This window comes from Callorhinus ursinus, unplaced genomic scaffold (genome assembly GCF_003265705.2).
Source record: "Callorhinus ursinus isolate GAN/ISIS: 27379988/994484 unplaced genomic scaffold, GSC_fseal_2.0 scaffold10, whole genome shotgun sequence".
NCBI classification, from domain to species: Eukaryota; Metazoa; Chordata; class Mammalia; order Carnivora; family Otariidae; genus Callorhinus; species Callorhinus ursinus.
This window is the reverse complement of record NW_027397072.1, coordinates 43,974,855-43,999,494: the sequence shown is the minus strand read 5'-3', so window position 1 is coordinate 43,999,494 and position 24,640 is coordinate 43,974,855. Positions and strand designations below refer to the sequence as shown.

At 34.5% G+C, this 24,640-nt stretch overlaps 1 long non-coding RNA gene across 1 annotated transcript in view; it reads right to left on the bottom strand.

Moving 5' to 3' along the window:
- LOC141373509 (uncharacterized) overlaps positions 1-20,883 on the bottom strand; it is a 29,257-nt gene extending 8,374 nt beyond the window's left edge. The window contains exons 1-2 of the long non-coding RNA XR_012379574.1: positions 20,673-20,883; positions 20,410-20,531 (exon numbers count right to left, since the gene is read on the bottom strand). This is a non-coding gene — a long non-coding RNA (uncharacterized lncRNA). The remainder of the gene's footprint in view (positions 1-20,409; positions 20,532-20,672) is intronic.
- Positions 20,884-24,640: the final 3,757 nt, after the last annotated feature.

The window sequence follows — 24,640 nt, the reverse complement described above, 5'->3', positions numbered from 1 at the left end:
GATCCCAGGACCCTGGGATCGAGCCCCGCATTGGGCTCCCTGCTCCGCGGGAAGCCTGCTTCTCCCTCTGACCCTCCCCCTGCTTGTGTTCCCTCTCTCGCTGTGTCTCTCTCTCTGTCAAATAAATAAATAAAATCTTTTAAAAAAAAAAAAAGGTTGAGTAAGAGAAATTCCTCTCTCTGCCTGTCTTTGAACTAAGATGTTGGTCTACTACTGTCTTTGGACTCGAACTAGAAGTTATACCATTGAGTCTCCTGGTTCTCAGACCTGGGACTCAGATTAGAACTATACTATCAGCTCTCCAGGGTCTTCAGCTTGCCAATTGCAGATCTTGGACTCCATAATTGTATAAGCATGTGTGTGTGTGTGTGTGTGTGTGTGTGTGTAAGAGAGAGAGAACATGTGTGGTTCTGTTTTTCTGGGTAACTCAGACTAATATGTTCATTAAAATCCCTTCCATCCCAAATATTCTATTTTGCTTCTAAAGACAGGTCTGGTAGAGTCTGAATTTGGTGCCCGTCCTATAAGCTCCAACACACTCTGTATTTTGGCATATCAGCACACTTTCCACAGCATATTATAACTGCTTATAAAAGCCTGTCCCCTCCACTAGACCTAAGGTATGTTAAGGTCAGGAACCATGTTAATCATAGTTCTTGTTTTATCTTTAGTATCTAGCACAAGCCAAGAAAACAGTAAACACAGATGGAGATGGAGAATTTATTGAAAGAATAAATGTAACTGAAACCTTGAAAAAGAACAATACATTTCTCCTAACTAAACAGAATGTTTGAAAAACTTGTGCTTTCTCTTGTCATCTCATTTGCACCTGGCATTTCACCTTTCAAAGAAGCAGCCAAAGAACATAATTGTAGATTTTTGGCTTTCTGGGGACCAAATTCATGTCAAAGTATTTTACAGGTAAGGAAATTGGGAAGAAGTGGGTATTTACTAAAAGCTACTTTTGCAAAATGTATTATTTCTACTTGGCAGGACATTTTTCTTCTTTCTTTCTATTATTACCACTGGTCCATGGGGTCATTCTAGCTCCAATCCACGCATAGACACACACAGTAAGCAGCAATTTTATATATGTATCTTCCAGGGCACTCACTTTCCAAATCTCTGATAAACTTGTGAAATCCTATAGGAAAGTTAGACATACAAATTTTGCTGTGCTGCAAACTGATGCAGACTATATCATTATATATATATATATATATATATATATATGTTTTATAAAATAGTGGGCAAAGAAGAAATCGAGATGGTATCCAAAGAAGATATATTTAATTTTTTAAAATGCCTTTCTGAAAATATATGATTACTATCATCTTTGACGTGAAGCTATTGGAGATACAGATACCAGGGTAAGGTCTGGTATAGGATGACAATCTTTCTGTGCTAAAACCAAGTAAATTCCAGGCAAACTAGAACAAGTTGGTCACTGTTAGCTAAGTTATTTCATGAGGCCCTTGCCCAGAATTACATTCAGAGCTTGTACTGAGGAAGGGGTCAGAACTGGGTAAGTCACTATAAACATAACTATCAAACAAGGGTGAGGCACAGAACACGAGCTGAGGTTTATGACCCAAGCAAAAGCAATCTGAGCATCAGAAAACCAAGAGGAGAGAGCAGTAGGAGTGCTCAGGAATGTTCGGCTTATTTTGTTTCTTAATTACACAAATGATATATGAATGGATTTTCATTGTGTTGAAGGGTATAAAGCCTGATATTAAACCACCATTTCATTCCTCCTTTGTCTACAGCTAACTAGTATTTACAGTTTGAGGCATACCCTTCCTGATGATTCTTTATGCACTACATATAAGTTATGTATGAATACAAACATTTTTTCATATAAACATCCTCTTTATACCACATATTTTGTTTTGCGACTTCATGTTTTCACTTAAAAACTCACTTTTTAAAAAAATGACTGCGTGGTATTTTAAGAAACATTTCACAGATGTATGGTCATTTATTTACCTATTGACCTATTCATGGTCACTTAGTTTGTTAACATTTTTCAAATAATAAGCAATGATTCAAGAGGCATCTTTACACATATAACTTTATGCACAGAATGAATATTACTATAGGATATTAACAATAATGATGATAATTAACATATATTTAATGCTCATTATGTGTCAAGCTCTATGTTAACCATTTTGTCTCATTTAGTCTTTACAATAACCATAAGAGTAAGGTAGTCCATTTTATAGATAAAAAGACTGCAGTTCAGACATGATAAGTAGTACGAGCAAGGCCAATCTGGTAAAAAGAGATGGGGTCAGGGTATATAAGCCCAGGTGGTAGTTTTCCAGAACTGGGCCAGAAGTGCAATTGTTGGATACTGTTTGTATCTATAAATCATTCAATAACTGAAATCTTTGATGCTCTAAGTTTGATTTTTGATTATTTTCCCCTTTTAACTAAACAAGATGTTGGTCAGTCTTCATTTAAAATCTTCCTTATAGTTTGTGTCACCTCATTTGCACCTGACATTTTTTTCCCTTTGGACAAACTATCCAGGGAACACAGAATTCAATTTTTCACTTGGCTTTATAATGCCAAATTGCCCTTAAAAAAAGCCATAACAAACTATTTTCTAAAGCACAATGGATGAAGATAACCATTTCCCATGTATTTGATAATACAGTTTCTTTTTTAAAAGTTTATTGATCTACTGAGGGAAAACTGATATTGCTTACTATTTTAATTCGCATTTCTTTGATCACCATGATAAATTTACATCATTTATGTTTTTTATTGCAAAATTTCTGTTTTTATCCTTTGTTCAATTTCTGGGTTTTTTTACATTTTTTTGATTTCTATAAATCCTTTTTTAAAAAAGATTTATTTATTTATTTGAGAGAGAGAGAATACGAATGGAAGGGGCAGCGAGAGAGAGAATCACAAGCAGACTTTCGACTGAGCACAGAGCCTGACCCAGGGCTCAATCTCACGACCCTCCTGAGATCAGGACGTGAGCCAAAACCAAGTCAGTCGTTTAACCAACTGCACCACCGAGGCACCCCAGGTTCCTATAAATTCTTTACATATTCTGTATATGGCTCTTTGTTATATATCTTTCAAATATTTTATAAAATTGATTTAATTATATTTAGTGTTGGCATAGAAATAAGATTTTTGCTATTAGCTCCAATTATTAACAGTCTTTCTACAGTTGGCCACTGTACTGGAAGTAAACAAAATCAAAGCTCCTGTGATGGTAGCAGATTCAAAGATTCCTGTCCTGAATTTCTTTTTGCACAGTAATTTTAAGAATGTAGCTGAGAACCCACTGAATGGGATGTAGCAAAATGTGTATATTTGACACTGAATGATGGTATCGTCAGGAGTTCTCAGTAGGTCTATGTGGCCAACAAAACTGCTAAATGAAGCAGTCATTATTTAGCCTACTGAGAACTTCTGTCATTATCATCATGCACTGTCCAATTTTACATAGTTTTAAACCAAAACTCTTTCTTCAGTTTGAAGTAAACAACATTCAATAAATAGGATGTTTTTCCTAGTTTTAAAAACCTGTGCTCTTTCCTTAATGTAGATGAATGCTATGGCAGGTTAACAGAATTGAAACAGGTGAGGGCTTCCTTCTAGTAAATTTAGGAATCATCAACTAAAGTAGAATATATGCAAGGTGTATATGCTTATATCCCTTTGGGGATATGAAGTTATACCTCCAAATTCTCAATGCCAGTAGAACATGTGATTTCTAGAATAACATGCAAATACAAAGGTTACAGAATATTAAAATCTCCACAAATCACCTTGCTATATATATAAATATTATATTTAGTGGATCTTATTATATAAAACTTGCAGATATCTGGAAATATATTAATGGTAACTTCTTGAAATGAGAGCTTATAAATTCACTTGGTTTGGAGAGTATAAGATGGCACTCTCTGAAACAATAGAATAAGGGCTAAAGCATTAAAAGAAAAGTTAGGTAGCATTGTAAAATTAATTGGTGTTTGTGAATAAGGAGGCATAAAAAAGAGAAACAAAATCTGCTTCAATCCATAAGGATGTAACCTCTATGAGACTTGCTTTTCCACTACCAACAAGTAAATAACTGATTACTAACTGGGAGGAATGGAAGTATATTATTATAAAGTTTTATGTATGTGAAGTGGTATATTATTTAAAGGTAGACTTTGATAAGTTAAAGATGCATAATGTAAACCACAGAGTAACCATTAATTAGAATATATACCAAATAAACTAATAGTGATGATTAAATTGTAATCTTAAAAAAATACACAATTACTCCAAAAGATATCAGGATAAGGAGGATAAAAGAACAAAGGTCAGATGACAAAAACAAAAGGGTGTTATGGTGATTTAAAAACAATTAAAAACTTTGATCTCTAAAAACCAACAACACCGATAACTGCCTTAAACATAAATGGTACAAATATAAGGAAGAGATTCTCACAATGAATACAAAAGTAAAATAGAACTTTAATCTGTCTACAGACAAGTCATTGTAAATATGAAGATAAAACTAAGTTTAAGGTAAAAGAATGGAAAAAGAGAAAGATGCAGAGGTTATATTGATATCTGACAAAGCAGATTTCAGAAAAAGAAATATTACCAGGGATAAAAGGACAATCTAGCAATGATAAGGGTCAATTCAACAAGAAGACAACAATTCTAAATGTTTAAGAAACAATTACAGAGCTTCAAATACATGCAAAAAACTAACAGAATTAAAAATAGAGATAGACAAGGGCGCCTGGGTGGCTCAGTTGGTTAAGCGACTGCCTTCAGCTCAGGTCATGATCCTGGAGTCCCGGGATCAAGTCCCGCATCGGGCTCCCTGCTCCATGGGGAGTCTGCTTCACCCTCTGACCCTCTTCCCTCTCGTGCTCTCTATCTCTCATTCTCTCTCTCTCTGAAATAAATAAATAAAATCTTTAAAAAAATAGAGATAGACAAGTCTCCAATTATAGTTGGGGTTTCAACTCTACTCCCTTAGTAAGTTATAAAAGAAAGAAAATAAGAATATAAAAAAGTGGAGCAAACCTATCAATTATTTGACCTAATTGACATTTTATAGAACACTTCACACGCCCAAGAGAATTATTATTTTCATATTATTTTCAATAAGTTTATAAAGACTGAAATCATAGAGTATATCTCTGATAGCATAGAAATCATATATAGTAGGTTCTCTGAATAGACTATGCTAGAACTCAACCAACAAAATATTTTAGAAATTCCCCAAATATTTGGAAATTAAATAGCATTCTTCTTCATGATCTGTTGGCCAAAACAATTATCACAAGAGAAATCAGAAAATATTTTGAATTGAATGAAAAAATATGTGAGATGCAGCTACACCAGGGCTTACAGGGAAATATGTGGTTTTAAAGGTTAATATTAGAAAAGGAAAGATCTAAAATTAATTATGTAAGCTTCTACCATAAAAGGTAGAAAAAGAAGGGCAAATTTAACTTGAAGTAAGTGGAAGAGAAAACAATAAGGATGGAATTCAATGAACTAGAAAGCAAATGACAATAGAATTCAATGAAACCAAAACTTGTTCATTCAAATGAGCAATACAGTTGATGAATTTTAGCTAGATTGATCATAAACAAATAAAATAACAATCTAATCATATTGGGAATCAAAGAGGGAATATCACATCAGATCCTATTAACTTTGGCTCTATTGGTATTTTGTACCAGAAAATTATCTGTTGCGGCAATGCTGTTTTTGTGCATTTTAAGGTGTTTAGCAGCATCTCTGCCCTCTATTTACTAGATGCCAGTAGCAACCCAAGTCCTGACCATCACAAATGTTTCCAAACATTGCCAAATGTCTCCTGGGGGGCAAAGTCACTCCCAGTTGAAAACCACTGCTATAAATATTAAATGGATAAAAGGGAAGTGTTTTCAACAACATTTTGATAATAAATTTAGATAAAATAGAAAAAGTCCTTAAAAAACCAGAAACTATCAAAAGTGAATTTTCAAGAGGAAAAAGAAAATCAATATAGCCTTATATGAAGCCTTAAAGAAGTTGCATTTTAAAAATCCTCCCTGTAGGTATGAAAGTATGACATTTTAGTAAGCCAATATTCCCACAAATATTTTAAAATTCCAGAAGCACCTTAAGAGCATGGAAACTGAAGGGAAAAGGCAGTTTTAAGGAGGGAGTCAAAGCTTAGAACAAGTGACAAGCATGGAATAAGTTTCCCTTCTCTATAACTTTATCCCAAGGACAGAGATAATCTCAAAGTCTTCAGTGTCAGACAGCTAGATATCTCACAGAAATACCAGTTCTGCCTGGAAGAACCAGAGGAAGTAGACTGGCTGCAGAAGTATGTAAAGGAAACATCAGAAATAAGAAAGCAAGAGAATAGTTACTCCTATTTCTGTGTTTAAACCCAGCCCAAATTTCTAGTTCATCTATGAATCACAGTTGTAGAAGGCAAAACAAAACTCTTTGGAAATTAGTCTTAAAGAATTGAGATTTTAGCTGTCATACACCAGAGGCATGAGATTTTTAAATTTGTGTCTAATCAAATTAACTGCCTGCTAAAGCAACCATCAATATTTTTCAGAACAATGTAACAGAACCCAGAGTATACATAAACAATCACATCATGTCAAGTATTAAAGTGCCAAAAAATATAAACATGAACATAAATTCACCACAAGACCCAGAAATTTCACTTCTAGGTGTCTATTCAGGAAAAAAAATATGTTTCCACATAATGTCTTAATACCCAAATGTACATGGTACCTTCATTCATAAAAGTTATAACCTCAAAACAGCTTAAATGCCCATCAGCAGGTGACAGGCTAGCAAACTGTGGTATATCTATGTAATAAATTACCACTTAGTAATAAAAAGGAAGGAATTGTTAATAAAGGTAAGTATGGATGAATCCCAAAAACATGCTGGGGGAACAAAACTACACACAAGAGTACACAATGTATAGTTCTGTTTCTATTTAACCACAAAAAAAGTAAAACTAATCTATATGACAAAAAAACAAAACAGGAGTTGCCCAAGGTATTCATGGATGGCTGGAGTCATTTGACCTGAAAGGGGCACCAGAGAATATTTTTGTAAGTAAGAAATGTTCTATAACTTGATTATGGTGGTGCATAGTTGTGTACATTTGGCAAAACTCAAGTGGATGCACCTTATAATATATCAATAATATCGATTAAACTATAAAATAAGGTGAGGGATTTGCAGCAAAGTGGTCAAATATATATGAGAAAACCTGCTTACTATAATTTCCTCTTAGATATTCAAGATGAATGTTAACTAATTAAAGTTCTGATAGGCATGAACAACAAAAAAACAAAAACCAGAAACAATTTAGCCAATTTTTAGCCCCGTATTTACAAAACTCATTTAATTGGGGCTTTTTTTTTTTTCAATGTGTCACTCATAACATCAATGAGAACAGGAGATATGAGGAATTCCTCTCTCTGGGAAGAACTTTGTAAATAGATAGAGTTCTATAATTTTAGGAAATATTTGTGAATAATATACTATAGTTTCTTCCTGAAACACGGTTATGAAACAAATACTGGGATATTAGAAGACTTTATTATATAATGAGAGAAACTAAAAGGTTAATGAGAAATATGAACACTTAGTTTACAAATACATTAATAGAACTAATAGTACTTAAACTGTTCTTGCTACATGACATTTGCTCATTAAACACTGATGGATAGGTGTAAAGAAGAAAGAACTCAAATGATTTCTCTCTTTTTACCTAACAGAAAAATGCAGATCTTTTCATTCACTTAGACAGTGTTCAAATACAATATGGATATTTTTGAACAAGAACAATTTCAAAAACCATGTCTTTAATAAATGCATCTTTAATTCATCTCTCTTTTATAGATTGCTACTTTCTAAATTTTCCTAATAATCTTGTATTTGAGTGGTTAATTTTAGCTTTGCCTCACACACACCTGGAAACTGTGGAATTCAACTTTCTTTCTCTTGTGGCCTAACCTGGAGAGACAGGTGAGAAACTCTTTGTGACTAGCTATTGTGAGAATATTAACAGTGAACATGTGGTCCTCGATATGAACATATGTCAGCAAGAATTCTAATTAATTAGTTTAAAGGGTAGATCAGAGAAGTGAGTTTACACAGCTTCCAAGCCTATTGTGATACAATGCCATTAGTAGATTTTTGGATACTTTGCATACTTCTTGAGTACATTGTATTGTTTGCTTAAATGAACATATATTGTCTTTTTTGCTCAATTACACCTGCAGATGCATTTTAAAGTATGTACTAGGACTAAGTGACTACCTGTGAATGAAGAGTGAAAGTGATGTGTAAGTTTAGCAGTGAAGATGGCTGAAACAACACAGAATTATATTTCTGATGCTTTTCTCAAGCTGCATGGTGTGGGCAAGTAGTATTCATTTAAAATAATGATACTTACTGTATTCTTTTTTTATGTTAAAAGTAATGCAGATTTATTGAATAATATAATTTGGAAAATAAAAATAATATTTAAGAATAAAAAAATTACCCACAAAGTTATCACCTGAATAGAATCACGGTTAATGTTATTTTACTTTGTAGTTTACTAACTTTTACTGTTAGATCATAAAAACATTGATATGGGTTAAAGAACCCTGTTGTACTCCACTTTTTGTTCTGGCTCCACATTTTGGGCTTTTGCCCATGTTGTTATATAGCCAGTAGATATGTGATTTTTAATGGCTGCATAATTATAGAATAATATAATTTAATTATAATTATAATGTAAAAATTATATTACTACATTGAGTGATTATACCATAATTAAGAGAACAATTCCTCTATAGCTGAGCAGGTATATGTTTCTGTTTGGCTTTTCTATTTTGGGAGAAAATACAACCTAAAATACCATTCCACTTGGTGCCAAGGGAATAAAACTATGGCAGTGATGTGTGTTCGAAACACTGCACTCACAAAAGCTTTATACCAGTCATTTCATTTAACCCTCAAGCAAAATAGGGTATAGATAGCGTTAATATTATTATTATCAACATTTAGGAGAATGATAAAGTCATTTTTACTCATTTTTATAGTTGATAAACAGAAATTACTGAAGCTTGGAAATATTAAGCAAAATGCCCCCAGCACCACTCTCTAAGTACCCCCAGCACCATTTATTCCCACTTCTCAGTTGGACCTAGCTGATATTACTTTAAAATGCTTCTGTCTCTGAATTATTTATACCCCTCTTTACTGGTCTTGATTTAAGCTCTTTGAACAAGTTCTATCTTGCACATCATAAGCATCAATAATTCTTGAATAAAATTGATGAGGACGCATTTATATCCCAGAGCACACCTTGCCAAGTGCTAAATATGTAGCTGTCATTCAATTAATAGTTCTTGATTGATTAATCTCATGTGTATTTTTACCTTGTGTCTCTGCTTTAATTAGATATATTTTTTTTTGCTATTTCCAAACTCTGTAACTATTTTTTTTAAAGATTTTATTTATTTATTTATTTGACAGAGAGAGAGAGAGCACGAGAGCAGGAACATAAGCAGGGAGAGTGAAAGAGGGAGAAGCAGGCTTCCTGCCGAACAGGGAGCCCGATGTGGGACTCGATTCCAGGACTCTGGGATTGTGACCTGAGCCAAAGGCAGACGCTTAACGACTGAGCCACCCAGGCGTCCAAACTCTGTAACTATTTTTGGTTTTGTAATTCCACATCATCATTTGTGAATTCTAACTCTCATTTCCCGAATGCCCTTTCTGTTGTTCTCTGTCAAAATCTCCTCTTTTTATCAATCCTACATCAAATCAGCTTCCCACTGAAGCTCAACTGGATTAAGCTTGTAAAACTCCAACCATTACATTTGAGATAAAACCCTTTAATTTTTGTATATGTGCTTCTGATCGATCCATTTATTTACACATTTATTTGCATAATTTCTAGTCCAAAATCTTTGATATGATATTACATCCATTTCTGACCCAAAATCACCTTAATTCCTCCTCAGACACGTTTTTGCTCATGGCTTCTTATCTACCCACCTCTTCTATTAAATGTCTATTTCCTTGATCAATTCAACTATAATGGCATTTCTTTTCTTTGAAAGCTAACATTTTGCTTACCCCTCACCTAAAAAGTCTTTCATATAGCTGTTATTTTTTTAAATAAGCTGTTTCTAGAAAACAGTGACCTTATTTATCTAGTTTATGTTATTCCAAAGCACTTCTTTTAAAGGTATTTTATTCATATTTGTTAAATAAGTCAGAAAACGGGTCATACCACTTTTGTTATTCTCTATGTCTTCTCTATTATATTAGAAGTTCTACACTGACGTGGATTTCATAGCTTCTTTTTCTATGTCCACAGAGTGTCTCAATCTTTTAAAAAATAAGTATACTAATTAATATAGACAATACAAAGTGAAAATTTTTTTAAAAATCAACAAAAAACATTGATTTCTTTATATGGTATGAGGTATGGGTAAGAATAATTAATGCAAAGGACTCTGATTTCTTTTCAAGATGAAACAGCAGGGACAAGATTACTCTATTGCATGTAACAAAAAAAAATCTAAATATGAAAAAATAATTACCAAGACACTAGACACCGGGTCATTAAAGAGAATGATTCCTAAGGTATGCAAAACAAATAGGGTGAGTTTTTCAATTGCCACAGATTACTATCTTGAGAGAGTTCACAGACTATGGAACTTCTCTCAGGGGACTTTTAAACTGAGACCCTGGGTAGGACAAAGTAACTCATTTAAGTACTGATCAGTGCATACATATAAAGAAATAGTAAGAAGCTAAGGAAAGATCCAGGCCAACTGATTAGAGGAAACATTAATCAGAAGTCAGAAAGATAGGAATATTTCCTGTTCCTGTAAGCCAGGCTGGAAAACATCACAATCAATGGATCATTGGGTAGAATGCTCAGAAGAAACTTGCCTCAGTAATGGGGAATAATTAATGCTAGATTAAATGCTGCTCTGTTCTCACTTAACAAAACTTTAAAAAGAAACCTGAAAAGATCAAATGGATTCCAAATAACTTAATTGTATCTTAAATCAAAACCTAAGTACATTTATAGAAATACAAAAAAATCCATACCTACAAGATAAAATTCATATCTAGCATCCAATAAAAAAATTTAAAATACACAAAAAAGCAGAAAAATATGACCCAACATGGTAGACAAATTGATCAACTGAAACCATACCAGAACTAATAGAGATGTTACAATTAGTAGAAAAGGAAATTAGAACAATTACTACAACTACATTTTATGTGTTAAAAATTAATAGAGACATGGACAATATAAAAATATAAAAATTTGAATTTCTGGATATGAAAATTGTAAAATCAAAGGTAAAAATCCACTGGTTGCAATTAATGGCATTCTAGATATTGCAGAAGAAATGATGAACATGAGAGATAGTAACTACATGAGTAAAAACGTGAGATATTTTTCTTACATTTAAAATCTCTTTTAAAATAATAATAATAATTTGCTGTGTAGTTTATAAGATATATATATATATATATACACACACACAACTGTATGAAAACAATAGCACAAAGACCAGGAGGAAAGTATAATAAGTTACTATACCTATAAGTTAAAGATGTATATTCTAAACCTTAGAGCAACTGCTAAAATAATAAAGAATTATACCTAGTAATCCTATAAAGAAAATTAGGATAATAGAAGTGTTCAATCAAAAGAAGGAAAGGAAATAGGAAAAAAGAAGGAAAAGACAGATGGGATAAATGGAAAAAAATTAGAACAATGACAGATTTAAACCTGAGCATATCAATAATCATATTAGGGGCACCTGGGTGGCTCAGTCTTTAAGCGTCTGCCTTCAGCTCAGGTCATGATCCCAGGGTCCTGGGATTGAGCCCTACCTTGGGTTCCCTGCTCCACGGGAAGCCTGCTTCTCCCTCTCCCACTGCCCCTGCTGTGTTCCCTCTCTCTGTCAAATAAATAAATAAAATCTTTAAAAAATAATAATCATATTAAATATAATTATCTAAACATTCCCATTAAAAGGCAGAAATTGTCAGATTAAATAAAAACAGAAAGATCTACCAGAAATCTCCAACATCTGGAAAGTAAACAATATACTTTTAAATAATCCACTGATGAAAGTGGAAGTCTACAGCAACGTAAAACAATTACACTGAAGTCAATACAAATGGAAATATATAAAAATTTGTGGGACACACTTAAAGCAGTACTGAGAAAAAAGTCTGTAGTACCAAATGCCTACAGTAGAAAAAATAGGTCTTAAATTAATTATCTAAGCTCTAACTATATCAAAAACTAATGATGTAATGTATGGTGATTAACATAACATAATAAAATTTAAAAAAAGAAATTAGGAAAAGAGTAATAAAAACTCAAATCAAGGAAAAAATATGAAATGAAATAAATGTAGAATTTAATGAAATTGAAAAATAATATATGAAATCAATGAAACAAAAAGCTGCTTATTTGAAAGAATAGATAAAATTGGAAAACTAGCATAACTGACAAAGAAAAAAAGAGAGAGCAAGAAGACATAAATAACTAATATCAAAAATGTAATACAAAATATTACCATAGACACTTCAGACATCAAAAGGATAATAAGGGAATATTATGAACAACTCTCTAAGGATAAATTAGACAATGTGGATGAAATAAACCAATTCCGGTAAATGCATAAACTAGCTCAGTCAATATGAAATACATAATTTAAATGTCCTTGTAACTATTAAAACATTTAATTCATTAGTAAAACAAAACAAAAAACAAAAACAAAAACTCCTGAAAAAGATCTCTAGGCCCAGATGATTTCAAAGAATTCTACTAAATGTTTAAAAAAGGATTAACACTAATTCTAAATAATCTTTTGTAGAAACTAGCAGAAGAAACACTTCTCATACTTCTGAAATCATTTTATGAGGCCCGTATTACACTAGTCATTAAACCAGTCAATGACACTACAACAAACAAAAGCCACTATAGAACAAGATCACTTGTAAACATAGATAAAAACTCTTCAACAAAATATTAACAAATAGGGACACAAGGGTGGCTCAGATGGTTAAACATCTGCCTTTGGCTCAGATCATGATCTCTGGGTCCTGGGATAGAGCCCTATACTGGGTTTCCTACTCAGCGGGGAGTCTACTTCTCCTCCCTCTGTGCTCTCTCTCTTGGTCTCTCTCTCTCAAATGAATAAATAAAATCTTTAAATATATATATATATATATTTAGTGATTAAAGATTAGATCATTTGTTAAAAATCAATCAATTGCACAGCATCCCATTAACACAATAAAGACAAAAAAAATCACATGGTCCTGTCAATTGATACAGAAGAAAGCATTTGGCTAAATTCTATATCCACTCCTGATAAAAACTGTCAGAAACTGGGGTGCCTGGGTGGTTCAGTCCGTTAGGCATTGCCTTCAGCTCAGGTCATGATCCTAGAGTCCTGGGATTGAGCCCCACATTGGGCTCCCTGCTCAGCGGGAGTCTGCTTCTCTCTCTCCCTCTGCTCCTCCCCCTGCTCATACTCTCTCTCTCTCTCAAATAAATAAATAAAATCTTAAAAAAAAAAAAAACCTGCCAGAAACTAGAGACAGAGAACTTCACTTGTAGTCAAAATAATACTGGAAATCCTAGCCACCATAATAAGGCCTTTTGAAGTTTTCAGCTTACATCTTCTTAGATTTCTTGGATTTTATTTTTTTGGTAAATCATACTTTATTTTTAATTTTGGTTTCCAGTGTTTATTACTAGTATGTAGAAACACAAGTTTTCTTTTATTTTCTTTCTTTTTTCTAAAGATTTATTTATTTGACAGAGAGAAACAGCGAGAGAGGGAACACAAGCAGGGGGAGGGTGAGAGGAAGCATGCTTCTTGCTGAGCAGGGAGCTCGACTCCGGGCTCAATCCCAGAACCCTGGGATCATGACCTGAGCTGAAAGCAGATGCTTAATGACTGAGCCACCCAGGTGCCCTGAAACACAAGTTTTCTATGATGATTTGGTATACTACAAACTTCTGAACTTATTTTTTCTAGGAGTTTTTTGTAGATTCTTTGGGATTTTTCTATATAGACCATCATGTCATTGCAATTAAGAACAGTTCAATTTCTTTCTTTCTGATATGTATGCTTTAATTTCCTTTTCTTGCCTTATTATGGTAGCTAGGACTTCCAATACTATGTTGACTAAAAGTGGAGAGAATAGATATCCTGATGATCTAGCCATGCCACTCCTAACTATTTATCCAAGAGAATGAAAGTTTATACTCTATGAATATTTTTCCACAGATATTCATAGCAGCTTTATTTATAATAGATAAAACCTGGAAACCATCAAATGCCTCTTAGCAGTTTAATGTATAAACAATTGTGGTACATTAATACATGCACAAATGTATAAAAACATGTGAAACATTAAACTCATCAATAAAAGAAATGGATTACACACACTTAGTGGTATAAAAGAGTCTCAAAATAATTAATACTGAGTAAAAGTAGTCAAATGAAAAAGAGTACATAGTATAGAATTCCATTCACATAAAATTCTAGAAAATGCAAATTCATCTATAGGAGTGGAATGGTAGAGTCCTATGGTAGGTATACATTTAATGTTTTAAGAATGTTCCACACTCTTGGTCTGCTTGTATTATATTATTTCTTTTGCAGTTGGTTACTTATTTTCTTTTGCTAGGCCTGGTTATTGTTGATTAAATGTTGGACATTTTCTTTTAAAAACTGTAAGCAAAATACTACATGAGTTTATTTTCCATTGAGAATTAAATGTTACTTCTGGCAGGCAGTTTTTCTAGGGCAGATCACCTATACTTTCCAAGAGTTAAGATTTTACAGAGATGTGCTCATTCTTTCCTGGGTTATTTATTTTGTTTTACCATAAGTCCTGGAAGACAGCACATTTGGGTCTAACTAAAAGCTTGAGGTGTTTACCAGGGTCTCTCTTTAACTACAATTTAGCTCTCTAGTCCTGGGATTATTGAAAGTTAATTCAGCATTTCAGCTTTTCAACCACCACTTTTGCTTACATAATTGCCAGTTACCCAGAAAGAAAAGAGCCCAAATTCCAAGATTAAGTCACCTGACTTCTCTATTCTTTGAGATCTTTATCCTGTGCATTCCTACCACCTTAGAAACTCTCTAGTGATTTTAAACATGTTCTTTTTCTTATTAAGCTTTTTTGATTGCTCTTGATGTGAAAGTTTTTCTTGGTCCTCTATTGCCTGAGTGGAACTTGATGAAATTTTCAGCTCTTTTGGATTTAGAATATAAGAATATCTACATTAATTAGGAAAAATGTATAGTCATCAATATTTGCATTCTTCTCACTCTGCTCTCATTTTCTTCCACCTATTTTCACAGCTAGAATTTCCTTTTATCCCTTATTTTCTTTCTTTTCCTCCTTCCCACTCTTCTTCTCTCCATTCTTTCTGCTTGCCCATTCTTTCCCTATCCAGAACCTTCACTTTTTCTTCTTTTAATATCTTAATAAAACTGTACTTAGGAGAGGATATGATAAGTTCATTCTCATTGAGCCCCAAATATCAATTACACAGTTTCCTCTTGACATGGAATAGTCAATAAAATGGACCTAGTTTTACACTATCTTGTACATGAATTTATTATGAAACGGGGTTATGGGCATACCTCTACTTCTTTCTGAAACTTCTTTCGTTATGTTATAAAAACTTAAAGTGATTTTCTGGAATCCTTTCTTCAGTAAGATTACTTCCTCGTAGGCAAAATGAAAAACAGTGAAGCAAAATGTAACAACATATATGCCTTTATGTATGGTAATGTCTCCCTATATAATAAAATTATTTTTCCATGAGGTGCCTAGTGTGCAATTCTTCTTACTTTTCCTTGGCTTGTTGTTAAAAAAGACCATTTCATAGCCAAAATTACTGAGAAAACACTAGCAGGAAAAAAAGTAATAGAAGAAGTAGAGGTATGTCATTTGTTTGCAATCCTAAGCAGCTAATGTACTCCAATTCTGTGTTCTTGACCTTCTCCTTTTTCTGGGGGATAGGGAAATAGTAAATACTGGCAAAAGAAATTCAATATAACCTATTTGTGAAGATGAACACTGGGTGAGATGCCTTCCACTTTTTTCTTTTTTAATATACAAAAACTGAATAAATTGGGAGAATATCAGATTGATGTGTAAATTCTAGGAAAGCCATAGGAAGAAGGATGGATTGCATTTGATCTTAAAAAAAAAATTAATAGGACAGGCACCTGGGTGGCTCAGTCAGATAAGCATCTGCCTTCAGCTCAGGCCATGATCTCAGGGTCCTGGGATCAAGCCCCGCATCAGGCTCCCGGCTTGGCGGGAAGTCTGCTCCTCACTCTTCCTCTGCCCCTGCCTCCTGCTTGTTCTCTCTTTCAAATAAATAAATAAAATCTTAAAAAAAGAAAAGAAATTCTTCTAAAAAAATTAATAGGAATTGATAGATAGAAATGGGAGGAGGTGGTATAAACTGAAGTCCATGAATAGGTATTAGTATGAGAAAAGATTTAGAAGTTGGGGAATTCCAAGTATGGAAAGGGACTTGTGAGGAGTCTGGCATGACTGAAGAAGAGTAACATAAAGGGTGTGACAGGCAAGAAACACTGGCTGGCCTTATATAAAGTAAATTATGGCTGACAAGAAAAAATAATTTTTCCTATATGTGCACAATATGGAGCCACTGAAAATTTCTGACCAACAAATAGGATATTGAACAGATACTTAACAAACCAGGCAATTTAAACTCTAAAGGCATGGTTACCAAGTGAGAAGCCCTCAACTCCTCTGTATTCCAAACCACATAAAATCTGAAGTTTCCTTTTAGAGACTGATATTTTTTAAGATTATTTATTTATATTTGAGAGAGAGAGAATGAGAGAGCAAGCTCAAACAGGTAGAATGCTAGAGGAAGAGGGAGAAATAGACTCACTGCTGAGCAGGGAGACTGATGCAGGGCTCTATCCCAGGACCCTGAGATCATGACCTGAGATGAAGGCGGATGCTTAAGACTGAGCCACCCAGGTACCCTAGAGAACCATTCTTATTGCATGAGGCCCACTGGCCAACTTTAAAACATGACGCCATGAACCCCTAACAATGCATATCAATTTTCATTTTTATGTGAGGGCTTTCTAAGACACATGGCCTATAGCCTTCATAAAACTCCCTGTGAGGATTATGGTCCAAAAAAGCTTAGGGATAAATAATCCAAGAGCATGCTTATTGAAAAACGATTACATAGTAGACACTGAAATAATTTATCAAGAACTGATGGCACCAGACATAAGACACAGATAGTTTGTGTTTTAGTTGGGGCTATTAGAAAACACGTGCTGAGATGAAGTTGAGAGTGGAGAGATTTATTGGAGATTAATGCCTGTGAAAGATAACAGAAGGGAGAAAGCAGGGTTGGGCAGGAGTAATACGGATCTCACAAAGTCTTAGCCAACTCAACTGGGGGCCTCCAGAAAAGAGATTGCCTATTAGAAGAATTTCAATGTAGACAGAAAGATCCAAGATACACTACCGCACTGTCTGGGAGCTGCCCCAGAAATACATGGCTGTAACCCAGAAGCTGAGGTGGATCCTAAATGCACTCACGGCTACAAGCTGTCAGCTAACTACATTGCAGTTGAATAATAAATTGTTTTTTGAAAAGAGAGCCAAGTGTACACTTCCAGGGCTGCCACAGTTCACCCAGTGTTTGTGCTATCATGGTTGCTATTAGGGAACTTAAGATAATATTCATCTTACACATTCAGTTGTAATTAAGGCATAGAACCACAGCAGTAAAGTAACTATTCAACATGTGGAAAGAAACCCTTCTTGCTCATCTGAATGTAAAAATTGACTTTATGTGGACTTAGTTCTGAGAAATAATATGAATGATGCAACTCAGACCAAAGCTTCAATTTATGAACAGATATGGTAAGTTACAAACTTTGACTATTTATAGTCAAGGAAAGGATTAAATGTCCACATGTGGAGCAAAAATACTATTTAGAGAGGAAAGATTTTATGTGAGCCCTGAGTCCTATTACTGACCTAAGTGAGCTTGTATTTAAATTGGGAAGAAACACATGAAGATAAGTTTTAAAAGGTACAAAAGAATACTGTAAAGTCTGGTGGAATTCAAGTGAGAGGCATTTTGGTGAGGGTTGAAATTGTCATAAAAGGTGCTTTTTTATTCATGCTGTTACTTAGGTCTCTGAGGGGAAATTGATCACATTGGATCTCTCAATTGGCGACAAGTGTAGATCAGCCCAAAGATTTATTATCTCTATTCTTTGAGAATGAAAATAATAAGTAAATAAATTTTAACCATATTGAAATTGCTGGTAGGTTACCTTTTGGTGTCTCACCACTGAATATGTATCTAATAAAATAATATAGAATAGGAATAAAATAACTAATCACTCATGTAATGAAATCACTGATGTGACAAAATAACAAATCACATGTCCAACATGTGTCAGTCACATATGTTAGACACTTCATAGAAGTGATACTAACAAGACAGATGAGTTTAACTTCTCCCCATACTTTCAGGAGGATACTACTTAAGCACCAATATCTAGGCCTGATCTTCTCCTATCTTAGTTTGAGGTGAATCTGCCAACCTTAAGAACTGGGGATACTGAGCAGAGTACATATGATACTTTGGAGAAAAAGATGCATTCCAGAAAATTTGGTTTCAGATGGATGATTAAATATCCTGAATTATCTGGTCAGTCCCAGTGAATGCCCTTTGACCCAGAATAATAATTAATGGCTCTTCCTTTCATTCTCAAAAGTGTCTCAATCTAAATAATACATTATACTGTCACTTTGGTTAAAGAGGCAATAACACATCTCCTTTGTCTGTAGTTGTAGAACTATTTGCTTTTTCACAGGGGACGTATACTCTATGATATATTTAAAAATCATAATATTAGATCTCAGAGGTCAGAAACTATATCTTATTCATTTAGTTGTTGTTGATATCCACAAGACTTCATACCTGGTTGGTGCTCAATAAAGGGAACTGAAGAATACAGTAACAAAATTGAAAATAAACTTGAAGCGAAAAAAATGTATTCCTGATGAAGCATTAAGAGTAGCAGTAATAATGGGTCTAAAGGTAATTGGAATCTCCCAGAACATGACATTAGTTACCTGATATGGTGCAATACTGGGGTATGTTCATAGTGTATTACCTGGTATTTGTCTTTGGTTCTAAGATGCCATCTCAATTCCAAATATATCCTCCTTAAAACTAAGACTTTTTTATATCCCCTCCAAATGGTTAGATAAGCATCCAGGCCCACTCTACTAACTATAATATATATTAATCATCACAATTAATGCTGTTAATATGTTTGTTCATTTACTGTGTAAGCTCTTTTTGATAATGTCTGACTTGTTGTTTACTGAAGTATCAAGAAATTATAATGTTTACTACTAGGATTTACTATTTGTAGTTTCAGACTTTGGGGTATAACATACTTTTAATTGCATGTAGGAAGTAGAGTGCCTTTCCTTGCCAAATTTTCTGACACAATATTTAAGTGAATTTTTGAACATAAAGAATTTTCACCACTAAAAGAACAAAAGGAATTGGCCTTATAAAAAGGAAATTAATATGAAGATGTTTGTGAAGATATCTAAAACAATCACTAATTTACTTATAGACAAATAAAGCAAAAATAATATTCTAACACCTGTGTTTAACCAGTAGATATAAAGAAAAAAGAGAGAAGATTAAAAATGCAATCAATCATCACTGACTTGTTCCAAATTAATTGGAATCACTCTGTAGATAATCCAGGCTGTTACAAGAGGGTCCTAGATACATCTACTTATATGGATGTGAGTTATTGTGTCTCCTTTTTTCTAAGAAAAGACCAAGGAAGTTTTTGAGACCTCTCTGGATCAATGTGGTTTCTTCCTGCCTCCTCGTAGATAGAGGTGCCATGACCTCGAAGGTTTCGGATGTGGAGCACAGACATATCCGTTTATTAAACACGGTTCCTCAGATCTGTTTTCAGTATTTTTATAAATGAGTTAATGTGTCAGTTTGGGTCTCCCAAAAGGTAAGATGTTAAGACAGATTTAAAGTTCAGGAGATTTATTGGGGGAAACATTTCTGACAGTAATGAGGAAAGAAGCAGGAGCATTCAAGCAGAGCCTTTGGATGACAATGCAGTCTGGCCCTGGAAAAGAGAAGGAAAAGAGGGAGGACCATGGATGGAGACAAAGTCTTGGCCAGGTTTATCGAGAGCCCCCAAAACAAAGCCTCTCATCAGGGGAGACCTGCTCTGGGCAGGGACTGCCCATCTCTAGCCTCCTTACCGTGTGCAGTCATGGGTTGGGAGCAGTTAAGGTTAGGGTAGCTTTATCAAAAACGTTCTGTTGGATCCTAAAATTGTGGCAGGTGTCATCTGTCAGCAACAATTCTCACAGCAGATTCTCTCCTGATGGAAGATTTGAATGATCCACAGTCATGGCTGTCACAGGTAAATTTCAAACTTCAAAATTATTTCAACTCTAGTTCTTGGTTAAAATTCTAAGAAATCCTGATCCAAATATCATTAACTCCCTCCTTATCCACATACCTTCTTAGATAAAAGAGGAAAAGAACTGAAAGAAAATGTGTCTCTAGATTCAAAACCATTCTCAAGCTATTAAGAACTGAGAAATATTATTTGTATATTATGAGTGATCCTTAAAAACTGTAAGTTCTTCACTGTGAATTTGTAAAGCCTAAACCTCCGTCTCACCATCCCTCTTCTTTAATCTCAACTGTCTTAATGCTGTGACCCTAGTTTTGCTGCCTCTGTATCCTTCTGATATTGTCCCACAGCCTCTGAGAATTAGAACAGTGAACAATTCATGGGACAAAATTGACCTTTGACTGAACTTCCTCAATCTGTTCTGAAAAATCGTTAGACTTTTTACTTCTTGAATGCTCATCTGGGAGCTGTTCTCACATTACAACATCTGAATACATTTGGCTTTTGCCATTGGTTTTCACTGATTTTCTCCCTCCACAATCCACTACTGTGCTAACCCTCCACGTCTATGTCTGTGTCTTAGCTCATTTCTTTTTGTGTCCAATTCTAAAATACTGCCTATTGCCCTGGTTGCAATGCTAGTGGATAAAATATTCCTTCTTGAAAACTGCCTGAGATTTTACTATTTAACAATTTAGTCCCCACAGTGTAAAGATTATATTCCTACATTATGAAGTTCCCCCAAACTGTTTAGATCATCAATTGAGATCTGGCTTTGGTTTGAGAAGACTTAACAGCACATACTGAGGAGACTTTTTTCCCCCTGTTGTTATAATACCAACTTGTTATTTCTCAGCACTACCAGCCCATAATACATTTTGTTTACTTCCTGCTATCTATCATTTATGTCTTTTCTTCTTTTTGGTATAGTTTTTTAAATAAAGTACAATTAACATGCAAAAGAATGAAACTAGACCACTTTCTTACACCATATACAAAAATAAACTCTAAATGGATTAAAGACCTAAATGAGAGACACGAAATCATAAAACTCCTAAAAGAAAACATAGACAGTAATCTCTTGGACATTACCCTTAGCAACATATTTATGGATATGTCTTATGCAAGAGAAACAAAGGCAAATATAAACTATTGGGACTATGCCAAAATAAAAAGCTTTTGCACAGCAAAGAAAACCATCAACAAAATGAAAAGGCAACCTACTGAATGAGAGAAGATTTTTGCAAATGACATATCTATAAGGGGTTAATATCCAAAATATACAAATAACTTATACAACTCAACATAAAAAAATGATCAATCTGATTAAAAAATAGGCTGAGACCTAAATAGACCTTTTTCCAAAGAAGACATACAGATGGCCAAAAGACACATGAAAATGTGCTCAATAGCACCGATCATCAGTGAAATGCAAATCAAAACCACAATGAGATATCACCTCATACCAGTTAGAATGGCTAGAATAAAAAAGACAAGAAGTAATAAGTTTTGGTGAGGATGTGGAGAAAAGGGAACCCTTATTCACTGTTGGTGGGAATAAATGCACACAACCAACGTGGAAAACAGTATGCCGGTTCCTCAGAAAATTAAAAATGGAAATGCCATATACTCCAGTAATACCACCACTGGGTATCCACCCAAAGAAAATGAAAACATTAACTCAAAATGATATATGCACCTCTATGTTTACTGCAGCGATATTTACAAGATATGGAATATATTTGCCAAGATATGGAAGCAACCCGAGGAGTCTTTTGTGACAACTCACTCCTCAAGCTCACTTAAAGCCAGTGGAACTGAGAAATCACCTGCTGATGTCAGAGCTAGGTGATTAATGGAGAAAGTATTTTGACATTTTTTTTTCCTAGAGGTGCCTTAGTTTTGTTTTTTATAAATTTTTAGTTTTTATAAATTTAGTTTTATGTGACAAAAATGAAGTACAAAATATATAATGGTATAGTTAGGAGATGATAGAATAACTTAAAGAATCTTCTTTATACAATAAATATGTATGTTCCTGTTGTCTAATATTCTGTTGATGGAGAATATCTAAAACCCACATCATTCTAAAATACTTGTTTGTGATATATAAGCATGTGAGTAGGAAAATTAGATTTGGATATTTTAGATTGTTTTAACCACTGATTCAGACAGCAGCTGGGAGGTAGAATCCCTGGGTTTTTGCATTAGCTTCATTAATAGCATCCTGAGCTTGCATATTTTATTACAGAACAGTGCTTGGACCAGTTACAGAATTCCACTTACCAAGTGGAACACAAAGTAACAGGGGCAGGACTCCAGAAATTGGGAAGGGCCTGGCAAGATTAATTCAGGGATGCAGGTGTTGCTGGGGGTATTAGACAGGTTGTTGGATGAAGAATTTAGAAAGCAGACCAAAATAAAACAGAAACTCAGTTATAGAAGCTAGAAGCAGATGGAAAGAGACTCAGGTTCAACAACTGGCTCAGGAAATGCCAATGAAGGAGTCTTGAATTTTAACAAGAGCATTGTGTTGGGAATGTTGTAAATGGAGCAAAGGAGACTATATTGAAAAAAAAAAAGAAAGAAGGAAAGAAAAAGGAAAATGAAAGGAAAAAGAAAGCCACTAGGACTTCAAAGTTCTAGGTTACATAATAACTAGCCTATATTGACAATTTACCTGTCAGGAGCTATGCTAAGAACTTTACATAAGAGATGTAAGGGCTATCTGACTGTGACATCCTTTACCTCACTGATTATCGGGGTTGATATGGATGACCTGTCTGGCTAGGCAAATGTTCCCTTTTCTCTCACCACTGATTTTCAACTTTTAATGTTTGTGGGCTCTGCTCCTAGGTTCCTAGGGAAGCTATACTTTAACATTTACCAAGGTAAAAATCACTCAACAAAACCTCAAAGCATGGGCTCCATTTCTGCCCTGAACACATATTATACATCCGCTTCATTAAAGAAAATGACCAAAAAGGAGCATTCTGAACAAAAAGATAAGAAAAAGTAAGAAACTTCCCTGGTTTCCATAAGATTTAAGTCATAAAGCCCTGCATACACTAGAAACTTAAGCTCTATAATTTATATTTCTGAAATATTGTCTAATAATTTGTAACTTTCAATGTAAAAAATGTATATAACCCTATACCAAATGTTCCCTTATAGAGCCCTCTCTTCTTTGTGAAGACTATATATCCTGGGCAGCTGTCCTAACTTGGGCTTGAATAAAACTCTCTTCCTTTTTAAAGAAGTTCTAAAAGGTTTGTTCTGTTTGTGTAGACACCATTTCATGTGCTTCCCTCCCAAAGCTGAGCATTCAGTCAAACAGGAAGAGGCCTTCCCAGTAGAGGAAGATCATTCTTCCCTCAGAGTGTAAGAGTAGCTGCATTCCACTGCTAGAAGCAAACTCTCAAAGTCCATTTGTAGGAGAACACTGGGTAGTCAAGTTTATAAAATAATTTTTTTAATTTAAAAAGAACTTTATAGGGTGCCTGCATGGCACAGTCAGTTAAGCATCTGCCTTTGGCTTAGGTCATGATTCCACGGTCCTAGGATTGAGTCCTGCATAGGGCTCCCTGCCCAGTGGGGTCTGCTTCTCCCTCTACCCCTCCCCGCTGCCCCTGATCTCTCTCTCCCTTACACACTCTCTCAAATAAATAAATAAAATCTTTTAAAAAAAGAACTTTACATAGATTAATGAGTTTTATGGAGACAATGCTCTGGCATGTGGTGGCAAAATGGTCTCTAATGCTGGAATATCTGGGATTATTTTTAATTTAAGAATTTTTTTTTTAATTTATGTATGAGAGAGAGAGAGAAAGAGCACGAGTAGGGGAAGGGTGCAGAGGGAGAGGGAGAAGCAGACTCCCCACTGAGCTGGGAGCCCGGCGCAGGGCTGGATCCCAGGACCTCAAGATCACCACCTGAGCCAAAGGCAGACAGCAAACTGAGCCATCCAGGTGTCCCATGGAATATTTGAGTTTAAATCCTGGTTCACAATTTCCTGGCTGTAGGTCTTGATCTAGTTAATTAACTGTTTATTGGGTTGTTGCAAAGATAAA